General features: G+C 44.2%; 1 long non-coding RNA gene across 1 annotated transcript in view; it reads right to left on the bottom strand.

Moving 5' to 3' along the window:
* Positions 1–8,434: 8,434 nt before the first annotated feature.
* Positions 8,435–20,636, bottom strand: part of LOC117877209 — a 90,562-nt gene continuing 78,360 nt past the window's right edge. The window contains exon 5 of the long non-coding RNA XR_004645650.1: positions 8,435–8,591. This is a non-coding gene — a long non-coding RNA (uncharacterized LOC117877209). The remainder of the gene's footprint in view (positions 8,592–20,636) is intronic.

Here is a 20,636-nt window from a genome sequence, read left to right as displayed (position 1 = left end):
CCAATCCCCAACTAAATCATCCCAGCCAGGGCTTTCTCAAGCCTGACCGTAAAAACCTCTAAGGAAGGAGATTCCACCACGTCCCTAGGTAACCCATTCCAGTGCTTCACAACCCTTCTAGTGAAAAAGTTTTTCCTAATATCCAACCTAAATCTCCCCAACTGCAACTTGAGACAATTACTCCTTGTTCTGTCATCTGGTACCACTGAGAACAGTCTAGATTCATCCTCTTTGGAACCCCCTTTCAGGTAGATGAAAGCAGCTATCAAATTCTCCCTCATTCTTCTCTTCTGCAGCCTAAACAATCCCAATTCCCTTAGCCTCTCCTTATAAGTCATGCGCTCCAGCCCCCTAATCATTTTTGTTGCCCTCCACTGGACTCTTTCCAATTTTTCCACATCCTTCTTGTAGTGTGGGACCCAAACTAGACAGTACTCCAGATGAGGCTTCACCAATGTCAAATAGAGGGGAATGATCATGTCCCTCGATCTGCTGGCAATGCCCCTACTTATACAGCCCAAAATGCCGTTAGCCTTCTTGGCAACAAGGGCACACTGTTGACTCATATCCAGTTTCTCAACCACTGTAACCCCTAGGTCCTTTTCTGCAGAATTGCTGCCTAACCATTCGGACCCTAGTCTGTAACAGTGAATGGGATTCTTCCGTCCTAAGTGCAGGACTCTGCACTTGTCCTTGTTGAACCACATCAGGTTTCTTTTGGCCCAATCCTCTAATTTGTCTAGGTCCCTCTGTATCCTAGCCCTACCCTCCAGCATATCTACCACTCCTCCCAGTTTAGTATCATCTGCAAACTTGCTAAGAGTGCAGTCCACACCATCCCCCAGATCATTAATGAAGATATTGAACAAAACCGGCCCCAAGACCGACCCTTGGGGCACTCCGCTTGAAACCAGCTGCCAACTAGACATGGAGCCATTGATCACTACCCGTTGAGCCCGACGATTTAGCCAACTTTCTATCCACCTTATAGTCCATTCATCCAGCTCATACTTCTTTAACTTGCCGGCAAGAATACTGTGGGAGACCGTATCAAAAGCTTTGCTAAAGTCAAGGAATAACATATCCACTGCTTTACCCTCATCCACAGACCCAGTTATCTCCTCATAGAAGGCAATTAGGTTAGTCAGGCATGACTTGCCCTTGGTGAATCCATGCTGACTGTTCCTGATCACTTTCCTCTCCTCTAAGTGTTTCATAATTGATTCCTTGAGGACCTGCTCCATGATTTTTCCAGGGACTGAGGTGAGGCTGACTGGCCTGTAGTTCCCCGGATCCTCCTCCTTCCCTTTTTTAAAGATGGGCACTACATTAGCCTTTTTCCAGTCATCCAGGACCTCCCCCGATCGCCATGAGTTTTCAAAGATAATGGCCAATGGCTCTGCAATCACATCTGCCAACTCCTCTAGCCCTCGGACGCAGTGCATCTGTCCCCATGGACTTGTGCTTGTCCAGTTTTTCTATATAGTCCTGAACCACTTCTTTCTCCACAGAGGGCTGATCACCTCCTCCCCATACTGTGCTGCCTAGTGCAGCAGTCTGGGAGCTGACCTTGTTTGTGAAGACAGAGCAAAAAAAAGCATTGAGTGCACTAGCTTTTTCCACATCCTCTGTCACTAGGTTGCCTCCCACATTCAGTAAGGGGCCCACACTTTCCTTGATTTTCTTCTTGTTGCTAACATACCTGAAGAAACCCTTCTTGTTACTCTTAACATCTCTTGCTAGCTGCAACTCCAAGTGTTATTTGGCCTTCCTGATTTCACTCCTGCATGCCTGAGCAAAATTTTTATACTCCTCTCTGGTCATTTGTCCAATCTTCCACTTCTTGTAGGAATCTTTTTTGTGTTTAAGATCAGCAAGGATTTCACTGTTAAGCCAAGCTGGTCGCCTGCCATATTTACTATTCTTTCTACACAACTTGCAACCTCAACAAGGATTCTTTAAAATACAGCCAGCTTTCCCCACTCATGTTATTCTCCCAGGGGATCCTGCCCATCTGTTCCCTGAGGGAGTAAAAGTCTGCTTTTCTGAAGTCCAGGGTCCATATTCTGCTGCTCTCCTTTCTTCCTTGTGTCAGGATCCTGAACTTAATCATCTCATGGTCACTGCCTCCCAGGTTCCCATCCACTTTTGCTTCCCCTACTAATTCTTCTTTGTTTATGAGCAGCAGATCAAGAAGAGCTCTGCCCCTAGTTGGTTCCTCCAGCACTTGCACCATGAAATTTTCCCCTACACTTTCCAAAAATTTCCTGGATTGTCTGTGCACCTCTGTATTGCTCTCACAGCAGATATCGTGATTAAAGTTTCCCATGAGAACCAGGGCCTGCGATCTAGTAACTTCTGCTAGTTGCCGGAAGAAAGCCTCATCCACCTCATCCCTCTGGTCTGGTAGTCTACAGCAGACTCCCACCATGACATCACCCTTGTTGCTCAAACTTCTAAACTTAATCCAGAGACTCTCAGGTTTTTTTGCAGTTTCATACTGGAGCTCTGAGCAATCATACTCCTCTCTTACATACAATGCAACTCCCCCACCTTTTCTGTCCTGCCTGTCCTTCCTGAACAGTTTATATCCATCCATGACAGTATTCCAGTCACGTGAGTTATCCCACCAAGTCTCTGTTATTTCAATCACATCATAGTTCCTTGACTGTGCCAGGACTTCCAGTTCTCCCTGCTTGTTCCCCAGGCTTCTTGCATTTGTGTATAGGCACTTAAGATAACTCGCTGATCATCCCGCTTTCTCAGTATGAGACAGGAGTCCTCCCCTCTTGTACTCTCCTGCTCGTGCTTCCTCCCGGTATCGCATTTCCCCACTTACCTCAGGGCTTTGGTCTCCTTCCCCCAGTGAACCTAGTTTAAAGCCCTCCTCACTAGGTTAGCCAGCCTGCTTGCGAAGATGCTCTTCCCTCTCTTCGTTAGGTGGAGCCCATCTCTGCCTAGCACTCCTCCTTCTTGGAACACCATCCCATGTTCAAAGAATCCAAAGCCTTCTGTCTGACACCACCTGCGTAGCCATTCTCTGACTTCCACAATTCGATGGTCTCTACCCAGGCCTTTTCCCTGCACAGGGAGGATGGACGAGAACACCACTTGTGCCTCAACTCCTTTATCCTTCTTCCCAGAGCCACTTAGTCTGCAGTGATCCGCTCAAGGTCATTCTTGGCAGTATCATTGGTGCCCATGTGGAGAAGCAGGAATGGGTAGTGATCCGAGGGCTTGATGAGTCTTGGTAGTCTCTCGGTTACATTGTGAATCCTAGCTCCTACAAGCAGCAGACTTCTTGGTTTTCTCGGTCGGGGCGGCAGATAGATGACTCAGTCCCCCTGAGGAGGGAGTCCCCGACCACGATCACCCGCCTCCTTCTCTTGGGAGCTGTGGTCATGGAACCCCCATCCCTAGGACAGTGCATCTCATGCTTTCCAATCGGTGGAATCTCCTTCTGCTCCCTTCCCTCAGATGTATCATTTAGTCCACTCTCCTCATTAGTAACTGTGGAGAGAACGTGAAAACAGTTGCTCACCTGTATCTCCATTGCTGGTACATGGACACTCCACTTTCTTCTTCTGGAGGTCACATGCTGCTAAATTTCTTCATCGTCCCTCTGTCCCCTCTGCACAACCTGCTCCAATTCTTCAGAACATTGTGCCCGTAGAAGCATATCCTGACGTCTGTCCAGGAAATCTTCATTTTCTCTTATGCAATGCAGGGTCGATACTTGTTTCTCCAGATCTCGAACCTTCTCTTCCAATATGGAGAACAGCTTGCACTTTGTACAAACAAAGTCGCTTCTGTCCTGTGGAAGAAAGACAAACATGGCACAACCTGTGCAGTTTACAACAGCTGAACACTCACCTTCCATAATTTCTTCCTTCTAAGAGCTTCCTCAGCTGTTGCAGCAACTCACAGAAGCCCGCAAGATGAAAGCCTCAGTGTGCTCTCCCCAGGCAAACTCCCTCTGTTAGCCTCCGCTGTTCACCACTCAGCTGGTTCGCTGCTGACTGCCTTTTTAGAACAGTCAGGCCCACTCAAGGCCCACCTGGAACAAATGGGAAGGACCCCTGTAACTCTGGCACCATTTATGGGTTATATGATAAGGAGCCCTGTAACCCCCCACTGGAACTAATTAAATGTCCGGTATAGCAGAGTATGGGTGATGGGTGAGTAGCGCCCCTCCTTTGTGTTAAAAGTTTAATAAAAGTTGCAGCCTGAATGTATCTGTCCTCATTTTGCCATTGTGTCCACATCAACTAGATTATCCCAGCAAAGTAATGTCTCACTGTCTAAACTGTATTTATGTGTGCATGTTTAAAAAGAGAGAGTGAATAAGTAATAATAAAGGTATACATTGAGGGTTTCTGGTGACTAGTGAAGCTATGAGACCTAAATGTGAGTAGTTCATTCATAGCACTGTAACTGATCCCACATTAAAATACAGCCCATAATAAATACAGTTTGAGTGCATTTTGTTATGACTAGGTATAAAAACTAAACCTCTCACATAAACACAATGTAAACTCTAAGGTTCAGATACTCAACTGGTGTAAATAGATATAGCTGCACTGATTTCAATGGAGCGGGGCTGATTTACACAAGCTGAGGATCTGGCCTTAAAAATTTTATTCACCAGTTCTGGCTTATGTCTTATATTCCTAAAAGCTCATGCTTTGCAGCTTCAGCCAACCACCTGCATAGGTAAGGCAGGGATTTCCCTGCCAATCTATTCTGCGTGTGTGTTTCGGCTCCTTCCTCTGAAGCATCATAGATGGCCAAGGCTGGAGATGGGACATTGGACGGGCTGGGCCCATGCTGTGAGGTGGCACTGAGCATTCTGTCTCTCAGGTGCTTGGCTGGCTGGTTCTTGCTCACATGCTCAGGGTCAAACTGATCACCATATGTTGGGGTTGGGAAGGAATTTTCCAGATTGGCAGTGGCCTTGGGGTGTTTTCACGTTTTTCTGCAGCAAGTGTGTGTAGGTTGCTTGCCAGGATTATCTGGGTATATCCATTTCCCTGCCACTGCTCGGACCTTGGGCAACAGTGCACTGCGGTCCCTCCTAACTCTCTCCCTGTGGCATATAACAATCTAGTTTCCTGTGGTCTGCAATACTTGGTCTAATTTCAATTGTTGGGTTTAGTGTGCAGGTGCTGGGTGGTGTAGGTGACCTGTGATACACAGGAAGTCAGAGTAGATGATCTGGTGGTCCCTTCTGGCCTTAAAATCTATGACTGTATATCACTTGCAGACTTTAGGGTCTACCCTTCAAGATGCTGAGCACTTTAGCCCATTCCAACAATGTACTTAATTCAATGGGATTATTCAGATGCTAACAGTGATAAATGTCTTGTGTTCTGCTGGGCTGGGCTGATTCATTCATCTGGTAAAATACTAAGTGACTGTGGATTCTAGACGATGTCTTGCTGCAGGAGAATGAAAGAAATTATTTTCTGATATGTATTCATCTGTGGTGTGTCTGAATAAATGCATGTGTGTGCTTATCAATATTGTGTTACAGTGCAAGATGACAGAATCTTAAATGCAGGGTTCTAAGAGACTTAACCACTTATATGGCTACATCAGGTACATAACTGCATCATCAGCCATTTACTTCAATAGAATGGAACCAAATAGTTAAAAAAAACTGAATTTATTTATTATGGGCAGCAGTGACCTACCCTTGTTGGCCACCTATGAAACTGCTGTGATAGATCACTTGTGCTACCTACGGATTTTTAAACTAATTGCTTTTTCTAGAACCCCCCTGTTGTCTCAAAATCATCTTTCATACTGATTCAACGTAACAAAAATAAAAGGGTACAAACATAGCCAGACTGATTCAAGACTTAGACTTCAGAAACACGTTTGTAACAATAGCCATTAGAATCACTAAATACTTGACCTGTGACGGCTACAGTATTAGCCTTCCAAACTCTGACCAGACCAGGTGACTGGGAGCAGCAAATAAAGTTCAATTGTCTCTTCTCAGCTCTTGTGAGTCATGTTTTATTACATTTGTAAATACAGTTTTCCATTATGCTCCCTGCTTTGGTTGCAAACATTCCAAGGGAGTGTTTTAAGTCCAAACAAACATTTTTTTTTTGAGGGTGGGGTCCACAATAATTTATGGTAACAAATACTTTGGTCTTTTAACTTGTATAGCTTCGTGTATACAAAAAAAAAAATCTAAATTTCGGGCCTAAATTTACCTAAATCTAATGGTACAAACCCTTACTGACAAAATCAGTGAGGAGGGAAGGAGAAGTTCCCAACCACCCTTTTTTAATGACCCTGATCTGCTGAGCACTTTAAAAACACACCACACACATACACATCTTTTATCATCAGGGAAACCTACCCTGGCCTTAATTCTAAATACACTTATCTGATAGCGACTTCTTTTCTCCTGCAGCATACCTTTACCACTCTTACTCATTGAGTAATACCTTACTCCTAGAGTAGTCCTAGTTATATCATTGAGATTGTTTGAGGATAAAAGTACTCCTCAGTGTGAATAAGGATATCATAAAGTGGCCCTAAAGTAGAAATTAATGTGTCAAGCTAACCTGATGCTCTAGATCCCGTCACATGTTCAGTGAGCGTTGGTGATCATTTCCAAGTTACAGACATTTGATCTGGCTAATCTGCAGTGTCATATCTGCCCTTTGAATACTGTGTCAGAGTTGAAACTCCAAGTAAAGTTCTCAGCTATCGACAGAGATCTTCATTTTAGCTGCATTTACTGTCAAAATGGATGCTTAAGACAGCAAAAGATTTGTTTAAAAAGCATGGAATTTGTAACAATGCATGCACAGTACACTAAAGCATGAAGTGTGTACAGAGACATAAATTAGCAGTTTCAGATGCAGAAATCTGAGCATATACAATGCTGGCATTTTCCATTAAAGAAAAAAATAGCCCTTGGAATGTTTAAAGATAGAAAATGTCTTTGTTTGTGCATTCCTAGCAGGCTGATTATGGTAAACCCCTAATTAGGTTGTAAGCTCTTTGGAACAGGGACTGTAACTTTATTAAGTTTGAACAACATCTAGCCCATTGTGGGTCCTAGCCAAATGGTAGTAATACATAACTTGATGATGATATTTCAGGAATACATTCTGGAATAGAATATATGGACATAACCAGTTATTGACTGTGGTAATAACAATTGTACGACTTCCTGAAAATTTGGAAGATAGAGGCGTTGCTTTAGAATCCTACAGCATGCATTACTCATTTCTGTGAATTCTCTGTTACATAATACAAAGCCAAAGGGCAATTCTTGTGTATCCAAATGAATGGTATCAGCTGGACTTTTAACAGCAATGACTGACCTAACCTTGGAATTGTTTAACCTTACCCCTTCCCGCCCCCGTCCCTCCTTTGCCCATACAGTAATAAGGCACAAAGGGAGATGTACAGATTTGGGAATTACGGGAAAACCAAAGCAGGAGTGCTGGGAATGGCCTTGGGAATCTGCTGCTTGTGTTGTGGAGGTGCAGAGAGGGGTGAGAAATGAATGGTGGAGGCAGGGGTGTTGAGTGAGTGGGGAAAGGGGAATTGCAGTGAAGGCGAAGCTAAGTGAAGCGAGGGAGACAGTTCCATCTTCTCATGAGCTCTACCTACCATTTTACATCTGCTAATGACAGTATTCAATAAGGTTCTTTAGTGTAGACAAGACCCTAGGTTTACTGGGGTCAAGAGAGGTTTGTGGGTTCATCTTGTTATATAAAATACCTTAAGTGTAGAAATGTGACAACCTTGAGTAGAAGAGCAGAGTAATAAGCCATTGTAGTACCCGTCTTGCTCATGAATGACAAGGACTGGATAGCGGTGAGCATTTGTGGAAACCCTGGTATTAAAAAGCCCCTCCCAGTTAATCAAATAAAAGTCTTATTTGGTGACTAGAGCACAGCAAATAAATGTTTTGCAGAATGCTTGGGACAAGACGTCATACAAGAGAAAAAAAATACTTTCCAAAGCAGGCTTGGCAACATTAGTACAGAACAAACATGGACAACAAACATGACTCCAAAAATACCTATTGTGTAAGGGATTTTATTTGTAAATCCTTAAGGCTACCCATGGGAACATAGGGCCAAAGAAAACGGCAAACTGACCAGACACAATGCAATAGCCACTTTCACCAGCTTGCCAAAAACATTTTCCCCTATAAAGTTAAAGGAAAACTAGCTATTTTTACTATTGCCTTTGATTACGATAGAAAAATAAATAATGTAATCAGAAGTTAAACAAGGAATACATGAGGCTTTTTAAAAAATACCTGAAAATATTTCAAATATTCTATTAATATAAACTGGGCTGTGACAATTCCAACAGGAAAGGGAGCCTCATATCTTGCTACGTCTAATCAGAGCTGCAGAGACATGCCACGCCCTCCCTGCAGACCCTGAAAAATATGGAGTCAACATAAAAAAACAAATAGGTAAATCACAGACCTTGCCTTAAGAAACCTGTGGAAATATCCTGTTGTTGGCAGTGTGTGGCTGCAGCTCTGAACTGTTGCATGTTGTCAGCATGGCAGTATTTTCTATATTCAATCTTCATTTATATGCCTTTTAAAAGTAATTATTATTGATTCAGTCATCTTACATATGATCAAGTTATTGGGCACTATTTTATATTCTACTGCAGTCTTTCTAGTTCTCTCCAATTACTATAATTTTTAAAAATAGTTTTACTACTTCTTGCACTTTTATTTATATATATTTTTGTTCACAATATGGTTTTTCAAGAAGTTTGTCAGACAGCAAAACTTAAATTTGAACCAGAACCTGACGGAGACCTCCCATTTCTAATAGTTAACCACATGGGACAGTTTCATTTTAAAGATGACACCGATATAGACAAATAATTTATGAATGCTTCTTATCTAGAAACTATCACAGAATTTCCAGTTGAAGCCAGCAATTCTGATAATTAATGCTCCAATCCTGCAACTGAGCACGTGTCACTCCATGCAAATCAAACTGCAGGATTGAGGCCATAATTAAGAATGAGCTAACTAGTTTTTCCTAATTTTGAACTCATTTGAATATTGTGGGATTGAAACTCACTCAGATTCAAACATTTGCACTATACTTAAGAGACACTTTAAAGTCCTAGAGGGTTTAATAGAAAACCTTTCTATAGATTTTTGAACTATCCAATAGAATTGAATTGAAACATGAGTGAAAAAAGCACAGTTTAAATTATACAGAAAAAACTTAGAAATTCAGACTGGTTTTTCAAGCACCAAAAATAGTTCACAATATCCACAAACCCTCAGACTTCAAGAGATTCACCCATACACACTTACAATGAAGCACCAAACTTTATGTTAAAATAACAGTGAGGGCAAAACTGAAGCAAAGACATTCTGAGATACAGACAGAAATCCTGAATTTATCCTTCCAGAGGGCCAGATTATCAATCCCTTGCTCACACTGTTTTTTAGGAGTATAAAATCAGTGGGACTTCTTGTCTGAGTAACTTCTCACCAATGTGAACAAGGGTTGATGATGATCTTCCCAGGAATGAACTAATTGTACTGTAGATATGTCATCTCAGGCTCTAATGCAGTGGTTTTCAACCTTTTTTCATTTCGAATAGAAGTGCGGACCCCTTTGGAAATCTTAAACATCTTAAACATAGTCTGCGGATCCCCAGGGGTCCGTGGGCCACAGGTTGAAAACCGCTGCTCAAATGTCATCAGATCTCACAAAGAAAGCAGTGAGGCTCGTTTGGTTCATATGTCAATACAAAGGACAATGCAGGCACTGCAGGGAGTTATGCTGGCAATTCAATAGGTGGCACTCTTTAAACTGTCAAGTTCATAGATCCCTGAGACAGGGAAAAAAACAAAACCACTATGAGGAGGTAAATGTAAACTAATCTACTGGTTTTGTCCCCATTTTAGGGCAGCATATAAAATAAATACTGAGAAAGCCATGACTAGGACTGTTGCTATGTCATGGAAAACACTGTGGAACATCACAGGCTTGTCGTGTCAAATTTGGAAAAAGACATGGATTTGTGACCTGACTGATTTTTTTCCTTCCAAAATTTCTGAGCTGTCTTGTGTAGCAGGACTTCCACACACTTTTCACCTCTCTGTTCAACTGCTACAAAAGGGCAATAGAAGAAAGACACAGGAAGTCACAGAATCCATGTCCCCCATGACAATCAACCTTAATGATGTTCATTAATCATAAAGCTTGGACCTGGACACGTAAGAGACATTTAACACTTAGCCTTTCATGTTATTTACAGGCTAATTTTTAAAAATGAGACAAATTTAAAAGCGAGATTGTCTTAATATATAAAATTAATTTCCAACATATTTCTTCCAGAAAAAAAAACCCACAGAAAAGTCAGAAGTAATTTATTTTCTAGGGGGGAGATTTTCAAAAATGCCTAAGGGTTTTAGGAGCTCCTAAATCCCTTCGGAGCTTTTGAAAAATCTCACCCTAAATTTCTGTAGGCAGGCACTGTGAAATCTTCCACACACAGCGCTGCCACTGGAGATAGCAGTATAGTAATGAAGATTATGCTCCTGAAACACTCCAAGGATTGGGCAATTCTTCTGACCTTTCTGGTTTGTTTAACTCTATCTTCTCCTCCATGTCCCTCATGAGCTTTGGAAGAGAAGCAGTTACACTAACTTCTCCATTCCATGACCTGTGTTATGCAGAAGTTCAGATTAGATCATCATAATGGCCCCTTCTGGCCTTAAAATCTATTTATCTTATGTTTAGTCCCCTGGGGCCAGACATTTTCTCAAGATACTGATCCCTTGTGAAATTTACTGACTATTGTCAACAAAAACTGGCTCACACTAATGTTTTTAAAACAGATTAACATAGTTTGGTTTTGGTTTGTATTTGCTCGATCTCCTTCTGTTGATTTACGTACTCTACATGTCATAAAACACAGAAATATTTCTTATGAAGGGCAATATGTATGTGGTGTTTTATTCTCCGTATTTGGCCATGAAGCTTTGCTTTGGGAAAAATAATTAGCTACTATTCTGTTCTAGGAACGTACTGACTGCGGGTGGCTTGGATAAATGGAACCTGAACAGCTGCTTTTTTCAGTTTCGGAGTCTTGGAAAGTCCCATTTATTCTAATGCCATTTACACCAGCAGAGAATTAGGTACAGTGTCTGTGAACATATCTAATTGTTCATGTTCAAAATCCCTTCATTATTGAAGCAATTAGCTCCACTGGAACCTAGAAAAAATCCTGAGTTAATGAGAATCTAAACAAGACATAAATTTGGTACCTGAGTGAGGATTAACTGTGAGTAAACACTGGCACTAGATACATATATTTGTAGAAGAGATCATTTAGTTTGTGTAGGCCTTCAGAGTTTTCTGGCTTCCAGAAACCTCCAACAAAATGTTTAAAGTACATAGTCTTCTGTCTTTAGTAGCCTTTATCTCTTTTCTCTATTACAGCAGATGTACCTTATCTCTCCATCTTTTTTGCTTTACTCTGTCAAGTATTTTGTCATTAAATAAGCACGCTGTGACAACGCTAGTGTCTGGCGTAATTCTTCAAGGCCTTGTACCTTTTGCCATATACTGATTCTTTATTTTATAAGAGTCCTCAAATCACCCTCTACATTTTTCAATTCCAGAAAATAAGTTATCCTTTAAAAGGAAGATTTTGGAACCATTTAACACTTCCTGGCACCTCATGGAAAACTTGGAAACATTCCATTTTGGCAGACAGTGGTATGCATTTGTCTGTGTCTGAAACATTCCTCCTACTACTTTCCCCCACCTCTCTGTTTGTTTATTAAAATTAATGACCTTTATACAAAAACAGAATCTTTGTTGCTTAAATTTTTTTTTAAACCATCTGAGGATTCCCCTCTGCTGGAGGAATTCTCAACTGGCTGCCTACACTGCATGCAGAGGTATGATTGCAGCACATGTAGATGTGCCTGAACTAGCTTTGATCTAATTAGCTTGAAAAACAATAACAATGAAGCCATGTAGGGTTACCCAGTATCTGGTTTTTGACCAGACACCCAGCCGAAAAGGGATCCTGGTGGCTCCAGTCAGCACTGCTGACCTGGCCATTAAAAGTCTGGTTGGCCACAGCGGGGTTGGCAGGCTCCTTACCCGGCTCTGTGCAGCTCCCAGGAAGCAGCCGGCAGCTGCTGTCCCTCCAGCTCCTAGGCGTAGGGGCAGCCATGGGGATTCTGCGTGCTGCCCCTATCCCAAGCACTGGCTCCGCCACTCCCAATGGCCAGGAGCCGAGGCCAATGGGAGCTGCAGGGGCAGTGCTCGGGAAGGGGGCAGTGCTTGGGGAGCCCCCGTGGCTGCACCTCCACCTAGGAGCCAGAGGGACATGCTAGCCACTTCCTGGGAGCCGCCTGAGGTAAGCGCCACCTGGAGCCCGCACTCCTCATCCTCTCCCGCACCCAACCCCCTGCCCCAGCCCTGAGCTCCCTCCTGCACTCCAAACCCCTCAGCTCCAGCCTGAAGCCCCCTCCTGCACCCCAAATCACTCATCCCTGGCCCCACCCCATAGCCCACACCCCCAGCTGGAGCCTCACCCCCGCTCGAACCCCAGCCCCCTGACCCTGCCTGGAGCCCCCTCCCACACTCCAAACCCTTCGCCTCCAGCCCAGAGCCCCCTCCTGCACTCCAAACCCCTCATCTTGGCCCCACCCCAGAGCCTGCAGGGGCATGCTGGCTGCCACTTCCCACAGCTCCCATTCCAATGGGAGCTGCGGGGAGCCATGCCTGCGGACAGTCAACATCCGCAAAATGTCTCGCAGCCGACAATCACCTTACTCTGATGGGCCGCAGGTTGCCCACTACTGCTCTACACTGCCACCAAGCCTCTATACTACTACCTTCCATATCAACTCAGAGCAAGTAGAAACAGCAGCTGTAATTACAGCAATAAAGGTTTCTGGCTAAACGCCAGAAAATACAAAAGAAAAGAAAAGGGGATTATACATGCACTAATACAACCTGTGTCCCACAGACAAGTACACTGGCAAAGCAGTAGCAATACATCTGCACACTAGTTGTCACTACACAGAAATTGAGGCAAGGGAACAGGATGATAGTATATGTGTGAAATTAATAGTTATTGTACAGATGGAAAAATGCAAGGTGCATCTAACACATGCTTGGCAAGCATGGCATCTGCCCGTTGCCCAGTCCTGTAATAGTATCATAACTGATGTGACTGTGCCACAAGCTCGGTGGGCAACCTTGGACAAGCCACTGAGGGTACGTCCACTCTGCAAATGGAGGTGTATTACAGCTCAGGTTGGCATACCCATGCTAGCTTTAATCAATCATGTTTAAAAATAGCAGTGAAGGCATGGCAAGACGGTCTGGGCTAACAGTGTGAGTATGTACCAAGGATTCTGGGTGGGCTTATACACTGTGGCTTTACTGCTATTTTTAGTTGTGCTGGGTAGATTAAAGCAAGTGCAGGTATCTCTACATGAGTTGCCTTGCAATCCCACCTCCGATTGCAGTGTGAACATACCCTAAATTTCTCTGGACCTCAGTCTCCTGAAAATAATGACATTTCCTTTCTCCCATTCTTTGTACAGCCCGTTTGGAGTGATATTGTAGGGGGAGATAGGTGCCTATCCCCTCTTTGTACCATTGATATTTCCCTTTAAATTATAAATTCTTTGAGGCAGGCAGTGTCACACTATGCAATTGTACATTGCTTCTCACAATGGGCCCCAGTCATGGTTGAGACCTCTAGGTACTAACATAATACAAATAATCCTAATAAAAATAAATCACATGCAGCTAGGACTCCACTGCTGAACATGTTTGTTTATTCCCTTCTCTACCGTCTCAAGCAATCAGTACTTTTATGCTTGTCTACACCTAGATAGAAGAACGGAAGAGTGCTCTCAGCTCGGGACTAGAAGCAAGGAACCCTTGTATTCTAATTCTGACTAACGCGGATTCTCTCCAGGGCCTTGGACAAATCACTTAACTCCCTTTTTAATTTCCCGAATTTGCAAGAGAAAGCTAAATTACGTTTTTCACAAGGGGGGCTGTGAGGCTTAATGCTGCCAGACACTTTGCAGATTAAAAGTACCGTTTAAACTAACATTATTGCTCAGGAGGCTGTCTAGTACGTAAACACTGAAAGCCATTGTTTTGTAATATCTGTAGTAAGGATAAGGCGTTGGTTTGTTATTTTCTGTAGGTGTTCATGCGGTTATAAAGATACGTTAAAGGTACCGAAAGCTTAGGCTAAATGTTCCTGTAATACAGGCATAAAGCAAAATAATAATTAAAAACTACTCCACTCCATTTGTAGGGTCTAATCTAGCACTGGGGATGTTCAAATGGTAGGATATATTTACACATACTTGTACACTGCAGCATTCATTACCTATTGCACAGTGACCTCAACCGCCCATCTGTAAAATAGGGATAATATTTACCTACTCCAGATGGTTAGGCACCCTATGGCCCTCTTGCTTAAAGAAACACAGGCGCTCTATTTCTTGTCACTCAACTGTTGACACAGGGAGGTGTTTTACAGAAACAACACTGCAGATCTGTGGACCAGTGATCAGACGGTTAGCACTCTATGTGGAAGCCCACCTGGGGCTGCTTTAGGGAGAACCTAGAACACACAAACTGCTTGTAATAGGGAGTGGGAGGATGGAGTGGCGTTATATGAGATGCTGAACAACATGTCCATCTTTTCCAGGTTCGTGGCCTCAAACCCGAAGTGATGCACATGGAGCAGGGTTGCCAACGCTGGCTCAAACACCAAGTAAACCCTGCCCCATGTCCACTTCAGTCCCACCCACAAAGCAACTTCATCTTCTCAGACTCCCCACAAAATTTTACTTGAACTTTTACCCAAAATGATGCAATTTGGTAGGTGGAAATTTCATTGGAGGGCAAGGAGGGAGGAGAGGGAAATCCCTTTTTATTATGGGAATTTTACCTTGCTCCAGAACTGTGATCCTGGCTGCTAAGATTTAGTGTTCCATATCTAAAACTCAAAGGTGCTTGGAGCCCCACTGTGACACGCTGTACCTCAAAGTTGTACCCTGGACCCCCCTTATTCACCACTGCGATAGGATTATGATATGTTTTGTACAATGCATGTTCTGTGAGGTATCATTTTAAAAGTCTTGATCTATTGAACATTAATATCCTGTTGGATTGTGTGTACTATCACTGTATGTGAAGTTATGAAGTATTGCTGTACGTGTTACTGAAATATATTGTGAGGTTGGGAGACACCCACAGCTGGCCTTTCAGTAGGGACAAAGGAGCAACCATCACGGGCCAGACAGGCCTATCAAGAAGAATCCACTCTCCCAGAGGCTTTTTAGAGAGGGCACATATGCAACAGGACTGCCTGACCTCCACATCACAGCAAGGATCTTTCTAGCAGCTGGAAGAAAGTATAAAAGAGGGACAGTGACATCATCATTTGCCTCTCTCTCCTCTCCCATCTCAACACCTGGAAAATCATCTGGAAGACAAAGACTTTGAACTGGAGAGATTGGTCCCAGGCTGGGAAGGATCCAGCCTATGTATTGAGAACTGTGAGCTGCTTGTAACATCTATTAGGGTGAGAGACTGCTTGATTCTAATCTTGCTTAGTCTGTAAAATTTAAACTGTGTATTTATTCTTATTACTTGTGTAACCAACTTTGATCTCTATGCCTGCTAGTTATAATCACTTAAAATCTATCTTTCTGAAGTTAATAAATCTGTTTTATATTTTACCTAAAACACTATGGTTTTGGTTGAAATGTTTGGGGAATCTCAACTCAGGTAAACAAGGGCTGTTGCACATCCACTGCCTTTTGTTGGAGTTGCAAACTAATTAATGAGCTTGCACTGTCCAAGGAAGTTTTGAGTAGTGTAAGACAGTATATTTCTGGGGTGCAAGACTGGGGGCTGGTGTGATTGGCTGGTCCCTCTCTCTTAGGGTTACCATACATCCGGATTTTCCCGGACATGTCCGGCTTTTTGGGCCTCAAATCCCCGTCCGGGGGGAAATCCCAAAAAGCCAGAAATGTCCAGGAAAATAGGGAGGGAGGGCGCGGCGGTGCTCGGCCGGGGCCGCTGGGGCTGGGGCCGGCGGTACAGGGCCAGCGGTGCGGAGCCGGCGGTGCTCAGCAGGGGCTGGGGCCAGGGGCCGGCGCGGTGCTCGGCCGGAGCCGGGGCCGGGGGCACGGGCACTTGGCCAGAGGTGCGGTGCTGGGCCGGGGCCGCGGTGCTCGGCCGGGGGCGCGGGCCGGCGCCCCAGGGCCCGAGCCAAGCCAGGTGGGAGACGCCGGGGCCAGAGCCTCTTGGCCTGGGCCGGCCGGACGCCAAAGGGAGCCACTCGGCCAGGGGGACGGGACTGGGCCGCGCCGCACCCAGCCCCAGCTTACCTGCTGCCTCCCTGTTTCAGGCTTCCCGCGAATCAAATGTTCGCGGGAAGCAGGGGAGGGGGAAGAGCAGGGAGCAGAGCGTTCAGGGGAGGGGGCAGAGTTGGGGCGGGGGCGGGGCCAGGGCCCCATGGAGTGTCCTCCTTTTTAAAAATTAAAATATGGTAACCCTACTCTCTCTGTAAGATTGAGTGGCTCAGGGAGCATTCATGCAATTTAGCTGGGTGTGGGGCTCCACATGCTGATGGCTGAGAGATCACAGCGCCTGGAGGGGTTTTGCTGCTTGTCACTAGCATAGCATTGTGTGAGACAGCCCAGGCTGGAGAATTAAGGGGGCACAGCAGTCCCACAGTTCCAAGTTGTACCCTAGGGATCCTGTCACACCCACTTTTTGTAATTTGGAGGAGGGTAGTTATGCATTCTCATTCTAGTGCTGTACCTTTAAACCAACTCACATTCCACAGTTCAAGAACTGCTGATCAAGAAATGATCAGACCTTAGTTATATTGGTGTCAATGGCTTGAGGCTGAAGGAGAAGTAGTAGCTTTTAAACATGGGAGTAGTATAGTAATCATCTTGACAAGAACTGCACTGGGTTTATCAGATCTAACATACAAATAAAAATTTAAAAAGGCACAACAATGCATTTAGTAAGAGTTACAGACATAGATAATCCTTCATCCAGTCTTTTGCCATTCTGATAGCTTAAATTCTGTTATATTAGACTAAAGTATCAGTTGATCATTTAACTGCTTTCAGATGGAGCACTCATCACTTGAATGCATCTAGTTAATCATACAATTAAGGAATAAGATTTGAATACAAGTTTCTGTTTGCACTTGAAGTTCTATATTTTAAATAGCTATCACTGCCTGTTAACATATTATTATTATTTTTTAAATCTTGCTAAATAAAACAGTATTGTGCCAGCACTTTTTTTACTTTATTTAAGAACAAGGCAGTTTTGGATGTCTTTTGCAACCCTTCCCAAATTGTTTGATTTAAATGACTCTTAAAAATTCAGGGACAGTCTGCTATATAAATAGACTGACAAATGTCAGAAGTATTAGTTTAGGAGATAACAGTTAATGATTAAAGATGATGATATGAAAGTGTACTGTGCTTTTGTGGCCTTTGGCGCTAGGAAATTATTGCAAAGACAAAGAGGAGTCACAGTCAGTTAGGGCACATCTCCACTACAACAAAAGACTCATGGCACAGCTGCCGCTGGCCCAAATCAGCTGACTCAGGCTTGTAGGGCTCAGGCTGCCAGGCTAAAAACTGCAATGTAGTCATTCAGGCTTGGGCTGCCGAGCTCTGAGACCCTGCAATGGGGTGGGGTCTCAAAGCCCAGACTCCAGCCCAAGCCCAAACATCTGCACTGAATTTTAAGCCCCACAGCCCAAGCCCAAGCCCGCAAGTCAATTGACCTGGACTCTGAGACTCAGTGATGTGGGTTTTTTATTGCAGTGCAGACAACCTTTAAAACAGAAAGCTAAGATGGGCCAAATAAAATATACAGCTGAGAGCCACAGCAAGCTTTATACTGGGGATAGCCTCTATCTGGCTGCATTTTATAAGTGTATGTGTGCCAAGAGTGTGGAGGGAGGAATAATGAGGAAGAAAGGAGCCTTCCTACCATTGTGAGGCTGCCCAGAATTTCAACCCTTGAGGTGAGGTGAGTGCAGAGCCTGATACCCAGGTAGATGCAACTTAGTGGAAAGCAAGCAGGGGAGGAATGGAGAGTAGGTAGAGCCATGGCTCTGTCCCTCACAGCCTGCCAGCTAGTAGAGCTAGGCCAGGTTGGGTTGGAGGGAGGAGGATGGTCCGTTCCTGTGGAAACAGTCCTTACCAGCTGGTCATTTTTAGACAAGTCAAGACTGACAAACTTGACCAACTGCATCTGTTTAAACTGCACCCTAATGGCCCTGCTGCCAGGTTCTACTTCAGGGGTCGGCAACGTTCGGCACGCGGCTCGCCAGGGTAAGCACCCTGGTGGGCCGGGCCAGTTTTATTTACCTGCTGACGCGGCAGGTTCAGCCGATCGCGGCCCCCACTGGCCGCGGTTCGCCGTCCCNTTGCCCCAGCAGCAGGGGTAAAACTGCGGCAGAACAATGACCGAAGCAGAGTTCTTCCGTCATACAAACAACACGATCCGGCTCTTGAGCAGTTTTAACACTTCTCCTGGCTATGTTCCCTCTTGCATAATGAGAATCTGCCACTGACATGGCAAACAGTTTGTTACACAGAAAACTCTTTGAGCCGCTCATGAGAATTATTCAACCAATCGGTTTCCTAGCCAACAAAAGAAAGACACGGAGCCTTACAAGCAACGGAGAAGTTTCTCTTCAGTACTGTTATAGAAATACAGGCTTACAGATGATATAAATCAGTCTAAAAATATGCAGAGCATATTTTTGTTTACCTAGGCCAGCACATCGCTCGCCTGCACCGCTTCCCGTCACCTCCATTGGCCCGGGACGGCGAACCGTGGCCTGTGGGGGCCGCGATCGGCCGAACCTGCCGCGTCAGCAGGTAAATAAAACTGGCCCGGCCCGCCAGGGTGCTTACCCTGGCAAGCCGCGTGCCGAACGTTACCGACCCCTGTTCTACTTCAATCTGTGTAATCAACCTCACTTTTCTGTTCAGCTTTGGATCTGGCATAGCATCCCTGCAGTGGCAGATGTGTGGCCTGCATAGGGCACCTCGTGTCATCACTGTATCTCCCATCCACGCTGATTTTAAATATCAGGAGGAGGCGGTCACACAGTCTGGGTTTGCTTCCTTTGCAGCAAGGCTGTCTCCACAAGCTCCCAATTGGCTGCAGCTGCTGAGCAGTTTTCAAAGCTGCTCGACTGCAGGTTGATCTTGCTTGCAGTCAGTGAGCCAAGGATACAATGCTTTTATGTAGGGTTCACATATGGTATGTCCAGGTGCCTGAAGGGAAGATTTCTGCCCAAGGATTTTTCTGCATATCTGCTCAGATCTGCTCATTTACACTTTTTTGGGGGGGTGGGGGGGACGGGATGCATATCTGATACTATTGCCACATTCTGCTCACCCTGCACACAGTGGGTGAATTGCAGCCATAAAGCAGAGTCAGGCTCTCAGGGTATCGCTGTTTGACACAGTATGATAAAAAAGAGAGAGAGTCAAAGGTTTTCTACTAACTTTTGTTTTAGTTCAATAACTTTTACGTCTGTGCCTTTGACAGTGCAAGGAACGGTGATTTCTAATCACAGACTTAGCTGTGCTAGGAAAGCCGTAGTTTTTAGGTAGAATTAGTTGCATTGTGAGGTGGAATTAAGATTTTACCTTTTCTCTGAAACATCCTACTTTATTTCAGCCACTCTGTGAGAAAAAACACAGGACTAATGTGTCTATTCCAGTAGCACAGTTTGTATGTCTTTAAGTAAAAGAGCTGGTTAGACCTGTGAAATGATCTATAAAACACCTATATTAAACAAAAACAGCACAAGAGAGCTGTTAATAATGCCATATCTAGTTTCCCTTTATCATTATGACCCTTTCTTACGTTTTCTCATTTCCCCTCACTAAGTTTTTTTTTTTAAATAAACCTTACTCCGCAGTTAACTTTGATCTTTTAATCATCACTCTTTGACACTCCAATCCCTGCTTAATTTATGCAGGACACCTTCTCTCTGACTCTCAAAGTTTACTTGAGCTATAATTCAAGTGCTACCCCTATCTTGTGTCCTATCCACAAACAAAAACCCTCAACTCAAATGCATTCAGTGCTTTAAACTTGAATTGGCCAGCCTGAGAGGCAGTATAGCCTAACATTCAAGTGAATTGAGCTCATCAACTGCTAATACACCTATCCCATAGTATGGCTGGAGGCTAGTGCCACTTGAGTGCCACTAGTTCTCCAATGCCTTACCACAACTCCCATTGTTTGCCCAGAAAGGACAGACAAGTTCTCTCACAATTACTGGGAAAGAATCCTTAGAGTGGCTCAGCTTACTACTTTCCAAAGAACTATGAGATGTATCCCCAGAAGTCTTAGCACCACACACAAATGAGTTCAGTGCCCATGTGAACACAGCATCTCAACTGTTATTTTGCAGTGTGATCATTTTCACTCAAGCTAGGATTGAGAAGAGTAACTTGAGCATAAGGGGGAGAATTTGCACAGAGCTTATCACTTGTGTGGCTTCAGTCAGCCAGTAGATTCATTTTTTCACTTTCATGAGCA

Source organism: Trachemys scripta, chromosome 1, assembly GCF_013100865.1.
Source record: "Trachemys scripta elegans isolate TJP31775 chromosome 1, CAS_Tse_1.0, whole genome shotgun sequence".
In the NCBI taxonomy this organism is placed as follows: Eukaryota; Metazoa; Chordata; order Testudines; family Emydidae; genus Trachemys; species Trachemys scripta.
This window is presented reverse-complemented; position numbering and strand designations above follow the sequence as displayed.